General features: G+C 39.8%; 1 protein-coding gene across 8 annotated transcripts in view; it reads right to left on the bottom strand.

Annotated features, from left to right (window-relative positions):
* The window catches only part of OTUD7A (OTU deubiquitinase 7A), a 214,756-nt gene that overhangs the window by 146,217 nt on the left and 52,496 nt on the right, over positions 1-16,043 (bottom strand). The window contains exon 1 of one of the 8 annotated variants that reach the window (XM_074880387.1): positions 7,817-7,980. The exons of the other annotated variants lie outside the window; for them this stretch is intronic. The gene's annotated coding sequence lies outside the window, so the exon portion shown is untranslated. Of the gene's footprint in view, positions 1-7,816; positions 7,981-16,043 lie in introns of those variants that run through there. 8 annotated transcript variants of the gene reach the window in all.

Below are 16,043 nucleotides of genomic sequence, written 5' to 3'. Positions count from 1 at the left end.
ATTGCTATCACTATTACTGTAATTGTTATTGTTGTTGTTTGTTGTGTTGCTATTGCACTGTTGTATTAAACCTTTCCTTATTTCAGTCTTGGGGCTTTGTATTTCACTCCCTTTGTGGGGGAGGGGTAGCGGCCGCATGGTCTCAGACCCCGGCAGGGGCTAAACCACCACAGACACAAGAGGAAAGTTTTTCACAATGAGAACAAGCAGCCACTGGAATAATCTCACCAGGGAAGTGGTGGATTTCCCAACATGGGGCACTTTTCAGATTCAGCTGGACAGGGTGCTGGGTCATCTTATCTAGACCATGCTTTTGGCACAAAGGTTGGACCAGATGATCCTTGAGGTCCCTTCCAACCTGGTATTCTATGATTCTATGATTGAAGGAGGAGAAAACACTGTTTAACCTTCATAGAACATGTTTTTTCACAGTCTTTAGTTTCCTCCTATTCTTGCCAAGAATAGGCATTCTTTTATTAAACCCGATTAAATTCTGCTTTAAGCATTTACAGTCTGCCTATACACTAATGAATATCTATGTATGTACTTTCTGCCCAAAACTATTATACAGTCCTTATCTATTAAGCATTCCTCAGTTTGGAATGTTAGAGACATACAAGTATGATTGTAGACAGAGAAGAATATGAAAGAAAAAGAAAATCAGTAAAGCACTTCTTGGTGCTTCACTGAAGAGGATTATTTATACGAGTGCAAACAACTTTTCCTAGCTTATCTGAAAATCTGCCTCCAAGTATTTAGCAATGAATAGAACAAAGGAACTCTACCATAACACAAACATGCAAGAAAACCTCAATTATAAACAGACATATGTGAGTTCTGTGTATCAGGTCCTAAAATATTGCATTCATATAAAGAAGCCTGAAGGAACAAACTGTCTATTGCTAAGAAACACTTAGCTTCTACAGGATCTGTCATTCAGAGTGTTCCTCATCCACTAAAAGTCATCCACAACTACATGGCTCAGAAATTCATTCCTTCACGCAGATTTTTCAACACAGAAGAGACATTGTATGAAGCCCAAAATCTGATTTCCCCCGTTGCCTCCTGGAGTATCAAAACTGTACATGATAAGGAGCTGTGAGAATAACTCATAGGACCTCAAATCCTTGTGTCAAACTGTCACTTAGAGCTAGATCTTCCCCTAAATGACTTGGTATTGAAACGCTCTCCCGTGGTTTTGTTTCAGGTCTTGTTTTTATGATTACTGAAAAACCAAACATGAAACACTGAGAAAAAAAAAAAATTATTTAAAGCGTTGTTTTTTGTTTTAAAATTCCAAATTTTCAGATTAACCTCACAATCTCTGAATTTAATCCTCAATTTGTAAATGCTTGGGCATCCCAGTACTCACGCTTAATTAAATGGTTACTACTTTCCAATGTCAATCACTTTACAGCAAACAGCCTCAACTTATCAAACTGCAGACACTGTATCTATCAACCTGCTTTATTTAACGTTATCCTCATGGCCTTCTCTGGGACACTACATTATTCTATGTTACTTCTGTTAATTTGTGCTGAAAGGAAGTTTCTCTCCAGCTCTTACTCAGTTGCACTTGTAGAACTGATGAACGCATGATACTCCTTAAGTCTTTCCCACAGGTGAACTTTATCTACAGGTTGTATATTCTGTCATTATTTCTGTTGGAATTACATAAATCTGCCTTCCCTTTATACTCTACCTTTCCTTTAATTCACCTATACTCTTCCTGAGACAAAGATGTAAAGTTATTTAGAGAGACATGGGAGGTGGCTTCATTGCTTCACGCTTAATTATAATTTGTTAAATCAATGTTTTCTTTACACTAAAATAATCTTTTCCCATTACCGCAATGTTATTCAATACACCTGTCTGTCCACCTTTTCTCTGAAATTGACAGTGTAACAGCTCTAAGACTTAAAATAGTGGGATATCAAATATTCTCAGGTGAGAGATGGCCAGGTTTCTGGTAAGGGATGGTAGATCTGAGACTAAGTGTTCCTGACATACCCATCTGCAACACTTTGGTCTGTGTTCTGTTCTCAGGTATGTTATTCTGATTAGAGCAAGTATGCTGTCATATCTATATCTAAGTGTAGAGTTTGATAGCCTATGTTTACTTCTACTGTTTGCTGCTTAGTACAGACTGAATCCAACTAATAAACTCAAATTTACTGCCATCAAGAATCTGTCCTTTACACCGATCTCAGTGCTAACAGGGAAAACTACTTAACACAGGATAAAAGCTCCTTGGCAGTATCTCAGAAACTTTGAAGGCAATAGAAGTGTTTGCACAGAAATTTAATGAGTATATACCTAGACAGATATATCTGGGATCACTCCCTCTATGTCCTTGCTTAGCAATTTCCAAAGTACCCAATAGAGTCACTTACCAGTATTAGAGAAATGAGTCATTCCAACCAAAAGACAGAGCAATCCAAGTCAGGGACTGTTTCTCACACTTTGTTTCTTGTTGCAACAGATCTCAAGAGACTGAAGAAGCTAATCAAGTAAAGATATTACCTGCTATATGGTCTTATTTGGCATTCTTGTATTCATGATTTGCATAGTTTGAGACAGACAAAACCCTTTACAGTGTCAGGCTCCCAAATTAAAGTTCTGTCATTACTGTGCTTTGAGTGTCTATGTTGACACTGCCTATGGATCATAGTTGTAGCCCTTTTTTGCTGGAAGAGTGCTTTTGAAGAAAATTATACTTACTACACTATTCAGAAAGTAATTACAGTAGAAGAGAGTAAAGTGACTTAACAAAGACCAGTGCTGTAAGGCAGGCCTCTACTCTACTGCCCTTGTTCCTGAGATTAGGAGTCCATGGAATGACTAAATTGTCAGTCACTCACGCATTTAATGTTTCGACAGTACCAATACAATAACCTTAGCCTGGTCTGCTGTGTAACACAGAGCAAATGAATTTGTTAAATATTCTTTTTCAGTCAGGAATATAATATCAATAGAGCTTCATTCCAGCTAAAGTGCTGAAACATAACAGATAGAAAAATGCAGAATTTTTTCATTCATATTTCCTAATAGGCAATGATTATTTTACCAGTTTCTATGCTACTATCACCATGGCAGCTAGCCATTTTAATCACAGGCATTAGAACACGCTTCTGATAACATCATAGCAATAGCTTAGAAATATATTACATCGCCTGGTCATATGCAGCAGTAACAACTTTGTAAATGTCCATATGATAGAGGACACTAACGGCATCAGCAGACATCAGAATTAGAAACATGATATTTCAAGCATCTAATTAAAGAACAAGTTCTCAGTGTTCCTTACTCTCATTCTGAAAACAATAGTAGAAATATAACCATTGTAACAAAAACGAGAATCAAAATTCTTTCACAGCTTGCTCAGTCTCTACACGGGTTTTGCCCCTTCTTTGAATAACTAGTCAATGCATATGATTACTCAGCAGATCCTAAGAGAACGTGCAAGCAAAAAAAAATTCACTGTAGAGTACTGAGTATCTGCGAAACACAGATAAAAATGGCTACTTTACCCTTGTATTAAAAAAACCCATACTTTGTTCTCTGTAGAGATTAAATGGTATTGAAGCATCGCATACAAGATTGAAATCATGATCAGAGAGCATAACTCAGTGTTCTGACTGATGAAATTTTCAACGTACAACGTGAAACATACTAATTTCACTAAATGTATCATGAAGTATGTGCAGATAAGCTCATTCTGAAAAAACCTGTAAGTATTAAAAAATACTTTCAGCAATAGCAATCCTCCATTTCCTCTATAAATTACATTTTCAAACTATCTTAGAGCAAAATCATACTCTTGATCTGGGATTTCTGATTTTTTTTTTTTCCAAATAAAGCGCATTTCTAAAGGCTGAGACTCTAAACCATTAACTGAATTTATAAAACCTTTTAATAAAGGCTAATTAAGCAAGTTCAACAATTTCTGTATTTGAAGCCTGAAGCTTTGCCAAGGGTCCATCCAAAAGATATTAAGTACAATTAATGTCAATAATACTCTGCAGCAAAACACTACGGCAAAGCACTATGACTAAAAATCACTGATATAACCATACCCCAAAATAGACAGCATTGACCTCAAATAGAAGAACAAAAATCTGAAGTAAACCGAGAATGAGACTTGAAACATCACCATTAGCTTTGTCTCTTCAAACTACTTAAAATCAGGAATACTCATTACAGAAGAAGTTATGCTAGCAGATCAATATAGAAACAGAACTGTAAGTCAGGTCTTTTGTATCTCCAGTATCTCCATGCTTGTTAGATTTACAATTTTTCCTCCTTTGGGTCAGTAGTTGGGGAAGGACAGCTTAAACAAAGAGAGTGGTATATATTTGATGGTGAAATAGTTGCATTGCTACATTTACATGTATATACTAATTAATCTGCCTTTCAAGTAAAACCAATTCATTACTATCAAGAATTTGATGACAGTTGTCATCTTATCTGGGGACACTCCCTCAGTTTTGTGTCATGCTTTGTCTTAGGAAAGCAACAGTACAGAAACACAAAAAGATGCAGTCTAATATCTATGAAACATTTATATGACACTTGAACTGGTAAACTTCTACTCTTGCATAAGGCTACACGGCTGGATTTTCAGACCATCTAAGCAGCCAGGTTAATCTCCCAGTTTTTTCATTAGGGCAACACTGATTAATTTGTTCAGAAGGTCCACATACCATTTAGCTCTATGCTTTGGTCTAAATAACTATGAATGCATTTGCATGGCTGTGCACTGCATATCATCTATAAATGAACTGGTAGACTACAAAATTTTCAACAATAAGCCTTTTCTACTTCTTTCAGTCCTCAATTTAATAACAGTTGCACTTGATATTTTAAGGGCTTGCCATTTCCTTAATTGAAAGTTTATGTTTAATTTTTGCTTAATATGAGACCCAAGATATTTTATGAAATTCGAGTCAAAAGGAGATCCAGATTTCATGATGTTTTTGGGAATGCAGAATATATTAAACAGAAGGAAACCATTAAACACTGTAATATCTGAGGTCTAGACTATCTGGTGACAAATATTCTGCTACTTCCCTTAGTTCTTTCCCTCTTTCAACTCCAACTTTCTCTCCAGCAATACATAACTACATGGGAACGCCTTGCCAGTGTTGTTCTCCTCCTGTTAAGACTGTAGAAGTTACTGTGTCTAAAGCTAAATAACAGTATGTGAAAACAAGATGACATACATATTTTTAAAGTTCTTATATGTCCATGCAGCAAATAAAAAATTTAATAAAATACCATTTCTTCCCCAAGTAACACAGATACGATACCATGAACTCATACAAGATTCTAAATGACATGAAAACACAGTGATGAGATTTAAAACATATAGTTTTAAATTAAAATTAGATGTTCTACATATACTACTATGGCTAATTAAAACATAGATTCCCTAATTTTTTAATAAGTAACACGAAGGGAAACTATGGCAATGATTAGCATTGGTAGGATCTGAGTCAGCGTTCATACGCCTGCACGTATACGGCTCTACAAAATTCCCGACCTGGAGACCCATTCACTGAAAGTCTCTTCAGTCCCCGGCCTTTTTGCGGAGTCTGCCAATATGACACTAGGGGAGATGCGCCAGGAGCAATGAAAGATGCAGAGGTCGGCTTCCTGTGAAAGGACTAAGTACCTGCCCACCTGCTTATTCCATGCTTACCTGGAGTCTGTAACATCCAGCCCTTATCACACTTATTTGAATTTGTATTAGTAAACCAAGACTAAAATCTTCTAGACCCCACTTGCAAAAAACTACCTTTTCCAAAAATAGATACATTATGATTAAGGAAACGATCAGTCATTTTTTGCACTATACATATAGCAAATTATTAGTCTATTAGACCTGATCCCTACCCAGACTCGTACTTTCAACAGATATTATAAATTAATTCTGTCCTGAAGATGACTGAGCTTCTATAAACTACAAACACAGAAACATAATATCACAAAAGAGCAAGATTCACAAAAACATCATTCCTATTTCATGTCACACCATGCTGTGTGGGCATACATAGCCCAAATTGGTTCTATACTCCACACCACAATCAATGTCACAGCGTTACCAAAAGCATATGGGCTTGTAACAGAAAGTACCCCAGAGGAAGGTAGGTATTGATATGCAGCTATATTCCAGGTTCAAATGGGGAAACTCTAGCTTGCCGCTGTGTGAGCGGCACATGCACACCTGGGCAAAATCTGGCCTTCATCCATAGAAGGAAGACCATTTAGCCAATTCACACCAACAGCAGAAAACTGAGCCAGATCCAGTCTCAACAGATTATAAATAACAAAACAACACTTTTCGTACCAACAGCACTTTCAATTCCAGAAGCTTAACATACATTGCTTTAAATCTGTGCCATAGCAACCTTTTTTAAAGTCAATGTCATCTGTAAGGACTGAGTTAAAATGTGGGCCACATTTATCAGACATTAGTTTCCTTTGGCTATAGAGCTCAGAAAACTGACTGTGTGCCATCCTAGATGTGATCCCAGCTGTATGTGTTGCATCCAGCAATGTATTTTAAACTAGTCCATTGCAAAATACTTGTCCAGATGCTCAGTTTCAAGTATTGGTCTGAGACACTGAAGGTCAAATGAAAAGTGTGAAAGGTTTCTTTCTGTTTACATCAACTTGACATCAATATCTGTAAGCTAGAAATTGTGGCACTATTCAGGGCCTAGGGAGAGAAGCCTCGAGAGTTTGTTAAAATACGACAACATTATAGTTGGTCAATTTAAAGGTGCATCTAAGGGACAACAGAAGAGACCATTCCTTTTTGCAACGTACGCCCACGTAGCCATGCGTACCACCGTGTGTGTGTGATACTGACCAGTGATGAGGAACTTATTGTGACAGAACCGCAGCAAAAGTAGTCAACAATTTATTCTTTTATTTTCAGTACTGGCTCACAAGGGGGTCTGCATCTTTATGGCTGACAGATACTTAAACGAACCTCTAGAAAGAGCTTGGAACAGACATATTCCTACAACCTCCAGGGTAAGCGTAGGGGTAGTGAGCTTTTTAAATTTAGATTATGTAAGGTCGTGTGCCTCACTGCATTATGTTTTATATGCACGTTCTAGCTCACTGCACTATATTGCACCCTGTGAACTTCAAATTATCATTATTCACACAGATCCTGACAGATTCCCTTTTGTAGCTCTTTCGGAGAGAGAATAAATCTCATATGTACATCTAATATTTACCAGAACGAGGTCAATCGCCCAAATGTCCTGACAGGGGCCAGGAACCACGGAAGAAGGTTCCACCTGCCCAAATCGGCCTCTTGGCTGAGCAGCACCGGACCACCCGGCCAGGGAGCCGGCTCCTTGTATCAGCTAAAGCCGCGAATGCAGGAGCGAAGCTCGGGCGAGCGTCTGCAATGCAGAAGCCCTTCCCGGAGCTCATCAATGAGCCGGGGGGAAGACGGGGCGGGGGCAAAGCCGGCAGCCCTGCCCGCATCCCCACCACAAACACCCGCGGCGCGGGGCGGGGGGTGCTTCTCGGAGCCCGGCTTTGCCCTTACCGGCTGCGGCCGAGGGCTCTGCCCTCCGGCTGTCCGCAGCTCCGCGCAGCGGGAACTTCTGCAGGCGGGGCGGAGCGGAGCGGGCAGCCGCAGGCAAGGACAGCGCTGCGGGCCGGGCCCACCTGGGCCACCTGCCGCTGACTGACACCGGCCCTCCCGCCGCGCTGGCCTGCCCCTGCCAGCTCCCAGCCAGGGCAGAGGAGGAGGAGGAGGAGGAGGAGGAGGAGGAGGAGAGGCAGCTCTTACCTGCTCCCGCTGCTCCTCCCGCGAGCCCTTACTAACCGAGCTCCATCTTCCTCCGGCCAGGGAGGGGGGAAGGGAGGGAGTCAACCCAGCGCTGCCGTCCCCCCCAGCTGCCGCTCTCCGTCACCGCTGTCCCCCCGCCCGCGCTGCCCGGCGGAGCGGCCGCCTCTCGCCCGCCCTGCAGACGGCACCGGCAGACGGAAAGCGAGACCCACCTCCCGCCGCCGCCTCCTTCATGAAGTCACCGGCCGCAGGGCCCTCCCCTCGCTGCCCGCAGCGGCCCGGAGCGCCGCGCTCCGCCCCGCCCCGCGCCGCACCCGCCCCCGCGGCACCGGGCCCCGCCGCGCCGAGCCGCGGCCCGTAGTCGCCCTCCTCCCTCGCCTGCCCTTTCGGCAAGCTCGGCCGCGACGTCCCCGCCGGAGAAGGAGACGGGAGAAGTAGGCGGGAGCGCTCGGCCCGGGCAGAGGGGCCGCCGCCGGCCCGGCCACCCGAGCGCTCCGCCGCCCCGGGGTGGGCCTGCGGGAGTGGCAGGGGGGAAGAGCCGCATCCCTTCTGTACCCAGCCTCGCGGTAGAATGACCATGCCGAGTCCTGCCCTCTGCTAAGAGGCTATGTTCTTCTACGTTACTGCTTTTCGTGTGCCTTCTGTTTTGATACTTCATGTTGTTTGGTCAAGGGGGGACAGTAAAGTTTTTCGGCCCACAGCAACTTCTCCAATAACCTGGTTCCAGCGACTTCAGTACAAACACAGGTGTATTCTATCTCACTTAAAACTACCTCCCCCACACCAAAGCAGTCTTTCACTTCCACTCGTCCAGTAACGCTAGAGTTGAAAAGGAAATCAATTAAGGAATACACCTCTGTAACTGAGCATTCCCTTCTTCCACTTAACTGTGACACAGAAACAGAGACATGCAAGACCGAGAACTAGACAAAGTATGTGGGATAGAAGGTAAAAAACCCCCACTGTTACAGGAGTACCTATTTAAGAAAAGCCGCCTTATCTAGAAACACTGAGAATTCTCACCCGAAATCAGCCTACTACATATGACATGCAATCAGTGACAGATGTAGCAACACTAAATCTTTAACCAGATATAAAGAAAATGTCATAATACGTTTTGCACCAGCACAGCACACCTGGTGAACTGCATTGGGTGATATGTGAAGACAGTTTTGGGGATATGCATTTTCATATCATAAAATGATATGAAAAACATCATTAACTTACATTCTAGTTCTCTGCTAGAACCCCAACACCAGTTTAGAATATTGTTGAAATCCCCAGAAGAATCTCACCTTACCTTTGAAAAACGATTCCTTTTGCAGCTAGTGAGGAGGACACAAACTTTGGAAAAGTTCCCAACTGTTCCATATATAGCCTTTTGCTGCAAATGCAATGAGCTACTAGCTTTTGGCATGACAGGCAAAAAACACAACAGTTTTGTCTAATACTGTTTTAGGCCTGCATAAAATGAACTGTCATTGGTTGCCCCTCCCATCCTCTATTCTCCTTAAAGAAATTCTTTATGCTCATGATTGAAGATTACACAGGCAAAAAGAGTACTCTGCTGTGCTCTAAAGTTACTCCCAAAAGCAAAAGAAGTCATGAGCAGAACAGTTCCTTGGTTTCTTCATCAATGCAAAGTCCAACATTCTTTAAGCGTAGCAAAGAAAAATACATTTTGAAATATATGGATAACACACACAGAACCATAACTGCAGAAAGAGATACTTTTTTTTCTTCCTTGATGTGACTGTCTGTACAGATTGTCCTACAGGCGATTCCCAGACACTGAGAGTTCTATAAAAGATAGAACAGTTTGGCAGAGTTTTGCCAAAAAAGCTCTAGTCTATTTGCCTTGTGAAGGAAATCCATTTGTGAATATGTGAAGAAACCCTCAGGTGGCTACTCCAGAGCTCTCAGGACTGAAGATATTCTGAAAGTAGTCACAGAAGCTATATAGGCCTGCGGATCAAACCACAGTTTGATCAGAAGTCTCTAAGTTGGTCAACTGGTGGTAGAGTCAGAGATTCATTTAGAAGCAGCCAGTTCTCTTTTTTCAGGCAAAGCCAGATACAGTCTTAGAAAAAGTCTGAAGGGCTTAGCAAAGGAAAGGGTGCCTAGACCCATGCAGAAAGATGCTCTCCTATTGAGGCTTGAAGTTTCCTCATTCTTCCACCTTTTTTTGCCACTAGCAAAACTGTCTTTTATGCCACCATTATGGGAAAACAAACGTGTCTAACAGTCGAAGTCCCAGAGGAAGTGTGAAAATGCAGAGACGCTGGATCTAGGTGAAGTGTTCACATACTCTGGGGACATTATGTTCTGCCTCCATGGAAGTGGTAGTATCTCCAATAACACCAGTCTTAACAGATTCAAGAACCAATTCTTTAGTCCAAAGAGATGCAATGAATACTTCAGTCTCTCATCTGAACATCTTCCACTTCTTTAAGTTAGAATGCTGGCATGCAGTAGTCCACAAAGATCAGGAACCCGGAGATCACAATATCCTTCAGAGATCATAAATTCCCAGGCTTTTAGAGGAGGGAAGCATGCCTGACATTCCCTGCAAAATCTGTTGTATCTTTTCTGTGACCATACATGGATGCAGGGGGAAGAAAAGAAAGAAAAGAAGTAGCTTCACAATTGATATTCCACACTGTTCATTAATCCTGGCAGTTGAGTCAGCATAAGTGGACAGGTTCCTGTCATGATGAAAACAATGTGGGGTTTCTCCCTGTATGTTCACATAAAGCATTGCCACTGTGTTGTCTCTCATCACCTGTCATACATTGCTCTGGGTCAGAGGCAGAACTGATCACAAACTAAGCAAATTGCTTTGAGCTCAAAACTGTTCTGGTAAGATCAAACTCATTTCTTGACTACCACTAAACCAAAACGTTGCCTTAGGTGTTCTCACCCTCCAAGGACAGAAACGGGTATCCTCTTGTCTTTATAGGTAGGTAAAGACAGAAGCAGAACACCTCTGCAAGCTTGGTGGCAATTCTTCTGCTCACTTAATGCTGACAAAATGTCACAGGGGAACATCACCAATATGAACACTTTTAGGTATTTGCTTGGAAAAGGATGAACTCTGGCCTTCAGCTGCCAGCTAGGTACGTAAGGGAGTGCTGTATTGACCTACCCAGCATTTAAATTACTTACAATGCTATCACAAATCGCATGCAATGTGACCAAGTATGGTTTTGCACACTTCAGAAATGTCTTCAAAAACCCTGTCTTTGGTGATGGTGAAAGGGTGTTTAACTATCCTGAGCCCCAGTTAAATGAAGGTATAAGAAGGGTATAGACCTGTTGCCCATAATCTGATAAAGAACAGAACCCTAAATAAGCTTGTTGTGTCAGCTTGATTCCTTAAGAACTTCACTGTAATCAGAAGGCAGATGGTGAAGGCTTTTGTTGCAATTGACAGCTCTAATGAAAAACAACATACTGGAAATATCTGTATTAACTGTAATTAGTATTAACTGTAATAAGTATCTGTAATAACTGTAGTAAGCATCCCAGGCATGTCCTGTGGACTGGATGTGTGGAGATACCCATACAGAGGGCTGAAAGGCACAAAGCAGTCTCATGGATCTAAGGTAAATTTACTGAAACTAAATACCGCACTCTCACCTTGCACATACATTAAAAGCTACACTGAAAGCTACTGCAAGTTAAATAAGAATTTGTAACAAAAACCCTCTCAGCATAAAGAGGCAGATATGAAGCGGCAAGCAGCTTTTTGTGGTCAATAAATAGAAGGAGGAAAGCGAGAAAGAAGGCTGGCTTCTCCCTTCCCTTTTCTGTTCTATGTAGGGAGGAAAGCCAAAACTGTAGGCCAAGGATCCATCTCCCATGAAATATTTATACATATCAAAAGGAGTTTGTAAACTTATTAAATTCAAAGACAACAAAGAAATATTTAGCATTCCAGCTGGGCTGAGTAACCTGTGCTCATCAAGCAAGGAAACGACATTCCTAATAATACAGATTTTGATTTAAATTCTGTCAAAAGAAAGCATTCTGCAAGAGTAATGGAATGGGGGAGAAAACTCAGATACAGCTCTACAAAATGTGTGCTACTAAAATTATATAAAGCTGGTTTGCGTCCACGTGACCTTAGAAAGAGAACTTTCCAGGTATATACTAAAATTGAACACTTGGCTAAACAGAGATAAGAGTAAGAGCACTGTGATTTGGTTAGTAGTATCTAAGCAGAAAACAAATTCTGTGGGTACAGAACGTTGTAATCCAAAAATAAATGGTGAGGTATGACTGGCATCATTACAACTTGGTAATAAAATACTACTAAAATATCAGCCTTGCACATTCAAAGCAACAACAACAAAAAAATCATTCCTCTTGCTGTTTTCACTCTCTCATGGTAAGTTTATAGTAATTGCAGATACGAGTCTGACAGTCACAAACATGTTCACAGGGTTTGACGTATACTTAAGTCACCATTAAGAGTCTGACTACAATATTTGCAGACATATGCAAGTTAGCTTTAATCTGGCTGACACGGGTAGCCATGGCAGAACAGCAACATTCATACACTGTCACTTAAATGCTGTGCTATACTTCTGAGAACCCTGGACTTTGAAGACCTAGTATACAGAATTACAGTTTCTTCTCAAAAAATGTATGGAGTTTATATAGATACACCATTTTGGTATAACATCCTCTAAAGCACAGAAACCAAACATCCAATTTCCATTAATGCTAAAGCAGTAGAACTCCATTTTCTTTGATGGAAACAATATTTGGGTTGCACGTTTAGTTTACTTTTCAGTTTTATTGTTGCTGGCATTATGGGATAATAAAACAGGTCTATGGTTCAATAATAGCATGTATTTACCACTGATCAAAATTACTCTAAAATATTTTTGTTAAATCATTAAGTGATATGAAAAATTATATTTCTAATCGGCACACATAAAATAATGGCAGTGCTGTAACTGAAGGAGAAATAGTTTAAAATCAGAAGCCTCTATATAATAGTAAATTCTTACTACAAAAATGTGTTGACATTAATCATTACAAACCATTTGAGAACATTTTATATATTCCAATTCACAAACTTGGATTTATTATGAAGTATATTACAGTCATAAAATAAATAGTTGACAATTTATGAACCCTATATTTTTCACTTTTTCTAAGTTTGCCTTTTTTCTTTTCATAATGTATAATCTTTTTATAATATACATACTTTTACATATATATTCTGAACTTAAATATTATATATACATGGTAATGGTGCTGGTTTTACCTCCACCCCAAAAAAACCCAACAGAAAGTCTGGGGACAAAAAAATTTGTAATTACTCAGGAATTATGCATATGCTTAAAAGAGAAGAAAGAGTCTGGGGGACATTTAAATTAGAAATAGGGCTAAAATCACTGATGTTCAGATATAGAGAACGTTCATTTTACTAGTTTAGTTCCAGATTCTCTTACCTTGCTTTATACCCTTGTTCAAGGCATAGTTGTTTTATCTTGGCTACGTATCTTTGGCCCTCAAAATGCAGAGTTTTAGAGAGAGAGAGAGATGCTTGCTTCCCCTTGTAGGATGCTACTGAACAAGCCTCCAGGTTGCTTTTTCTCAGCAGGGCTTCTTTATAGTGAAGCATTTTGCTTTCCCACAGTACTGCCACAGTAACAGCAACCATACTATGCAGACTGTATCCCACAGAGCCCTGTAATTCCCATTTTATAAATGCAGCAATTACACAGACGTTAAATAATTTGAACAAGAGGAGATTCATTACGAGTTTGTATAAAGACTAGCAATAAGTACAGGCCCTGCTCGTGATTCTTAAGAAGTTTTTGGACAATATCTTGAAAACATAAGCATTTAAATGTAAACATGTAAATATCATTACCTACCATAAATATTTCATGGTCTCTAAGACATTCTGCTGTTGGTATCAGCAGGCAAAAAGGTCTCTGTCACAGTGCAATCTGCCAATAGTTTTTAAAAAAAGTCAGCAAGTAACGTAGTAACAGCTACTTCAGTCACTTACTGCCTTATAATTATAGACATTAGCTGCATAAATCAATCAAGTATTCTTGCCCAGATCCCCAGCCTCTTTGGGGGTTTCTCATCAGCCTCACAGCCCCACTCAAGTCCTTTCCTTCTCTCCTACCACCTTTCATGCTTCTGTCTTCCTATGGCACAAAGCTATTTATAAAGAGAAACCAACACATATTGTAGCCCTCTACAATGCATATTATTCTATCTAATTTCAGTTCTACCACTGCCATACATTCTGAACCTGCAATGAAATACAGAGATTCCAGAAGGGACATTAGGTGAGTTATGGATGGAAAGGCTTTATCCTTCTGGACCTTTTTCTAAGAATTCTGGATAAACAACTTTGGCAGATGAAACTCTAATAATGTCTCTCTCCTATACAGTAAATAAGCAGAAAGTTCTCTTCTATGAGACTCCACAGAAGAGTGTCAGACTATAGTGGGGGCATTTTGTTTGTTTGGGGTTTTGTTTTGGGAGGATGGTCGGGGGTTTTTAACACTTTGATTAAAAGATTCATAGAAGTACAGTGTGACATCTATGACTTTGTAGAAATATCTGAAGTTTCCAAACTTCAGTTTGGTTCTCAAAGATCTGTAAGAGAAAGCTTGTAGGAGATAACTACTTTTAAACAGTAAATAAATTCTACAAGACAATCTACAGTCCAAGTCATCTGTAGGAAGTTCATGAAGGGTGCAAGAACTTGTTGCAGTTAAATTAGCAGTTAAAGGAATGATGTACCAAAGTCTAACAAACTCCCAAGCCTACCATTTTCATTCTAATTGTATGAAGAGCTAGTGACAGATTACTGAATAAAAGAAGGCTCTAGGTTAAACTTCCTAATGAACCCCCAGCACACACTCAATTTCTTCTGATGTTTTCTCTAGTAACTCTTGCTTCTTCTGGTCACATAAATCCAGCCCAGATAACATACTTCCAGATTTTGATGGAAAAGAGCTGTTTTGTAGAGAATGACCAAAACACAGAATTTATATAATTTAGTAGACAAAATGAGCTTAAATGAAAATCTGCTGAATCCTTAACTTTGGGAATGAATAGTTTCCTGTGGAACATTTGCTGTATGTACATTTCCTTGACTTAATTTGATGTTTTTTCCATCCGTCATACTTTTTCCTTCAGTCTATCCACATTTCTACGCCTCACTGACTGCAGGAAGTTCCTTAGAGGACCACAGACATCCTGAAGCTAACAAGATACATATATGTATATATACATATATGACAAAACAAATTGTGGAATGAGGTATCTAATCCAGCTTCATTGGTATATGGTAGATATATCACCTTTATAAAACAACTTTATCTCTACTCCATGTCTTTTGTCTTTAATATAATGAAGCATCCACTTTAAACTCCCACTTCAGAAAACATGGAAACCAGGGCAAACCTGTTAAAGACAAGTTATATACCACAATTTAAACTATATACAACAGAAATGCAACTTGGATTCCTTCTAATAAATGTCATTTAGAAAAAAAAAAACATATTAAATTATGACTGATCTCGAATATAAACGGTAAACACAACTTTCAGTGTTCTTATTACTGCTAATATCAGTCTGCAAGATCATTAGAGACTGGATATGAATGGACAGACAACATCAAGTTGCATCTTGCATACAAATGTAATGAGACATTTATGCTTATAGATCAATAGACATTTTTTCAGAAACTCTGTCGTCTCGTAAAGTAAGCGAAGACACAGTCAATTATCCCTAGGAAGAAAAATTCCTCTAGTCATCTTTTAAGATTGATACATGAGCAACAACCCTTAATGATACTTTGATAGTAGCTCTGTAGCACCTGGAAGAGTTTCTAATGAAAAACCTTTTTTTATTATTCTATTTGGACAAAGTAATTTAACATACAGTATCCAGAGAAAAAGATTTCCTCGAAGGCCTAGGAAAATCTTATTTAACTCTAGATGTTAAATGAAAGCTTAAAATAAATAAACCCCCCCACACACACACAGCTGAAAAGGCAGGAAGGACATCCTTGAGGTATGAATACTTCAGAAGATTTAACCTGAACTAGAAATGAGGCGAAATAACTTTTTTTTTTTAACCATTCTTGAGCAATTGTAGCTAATGGTAACTAAAATTAGGGTTCCTGTGAGTTACTGCTTTCCCCCCTTATGTTTATACAGATCATCATCATTTTCACTGCTGA

This window comes from Strix uralensis, chromosome 11 (genome assembly GCF_047716275.1).
Source record: "Strix uralensis isolate ZFMK-TIS-50842 chromosome 11, bStrUra1, whole genome shotgun sequence".
Lineage (NCBI taxonomy): Eukaryota > Metazoa > Chordata > Aves > Strigiformes > Strigidae > Strix > Strix uralensis.
The sequence above is the reverse complement of the archived record's forward strand: the minus strand, read 5'-3'. Positions and strand labels throughout refer to the sequence as shown.